This window comes from Tigriopus californicus, chromosome 5 (genome assembly GCF_007210705.1).
Source record: "Tigriopus californicus strain San Diego chromosome 5, Tcal_SD_v2.1, whole genome shotgun sequence".
In the NCBI taxonomy this organism is placed as follows: Eukaryota; Metazoa; Arthropoda; class Copepoda; order Harpacticoida; family Harpacticidae; genus Tigriopus; species Tigriopus californicus.
In genome coordinates, this window is record NC_081444.1 from 8642477 (window position 1) to 8642905 (window position 429).

Sequence of the window (429 nt, forward strand, 5' to 3'; positions counted from 1 at the left end):
CGTTCTTTTTGTTTCTGCTGTTTCTGCCCATCATCTGCACCAGAGAGATTGAACAGGGGGAAACACACGAACCCACACGCACAAGCAAGTATTTGCAAGTAGGCATGAGAGCTTTCGAGTAAGTGCATTACGACGATCCACGATCCGAGCAATGAGAAGAACGATTTTAGTGACTGAAACTCGTATCTTTGTGATAGGCTAGCTCTTGTGGTTTATCCCCAGGAGATCTCTCAATCAAACAATATTTCATTGTGACATGTTAGTCGTTGATCTCTGGGGACATGTTCATTCACGTTGGTAGAAGGCAGGTTTATTCTAAGAAGCATCATTCTTTGTGTGCTATCAAAAATAATTGATGGGACCTTGATCGTCTTACATTTCATTTTTGTCTTCTTTTTTCTCACGGATTTTTTAGACGTTGTTTCACAC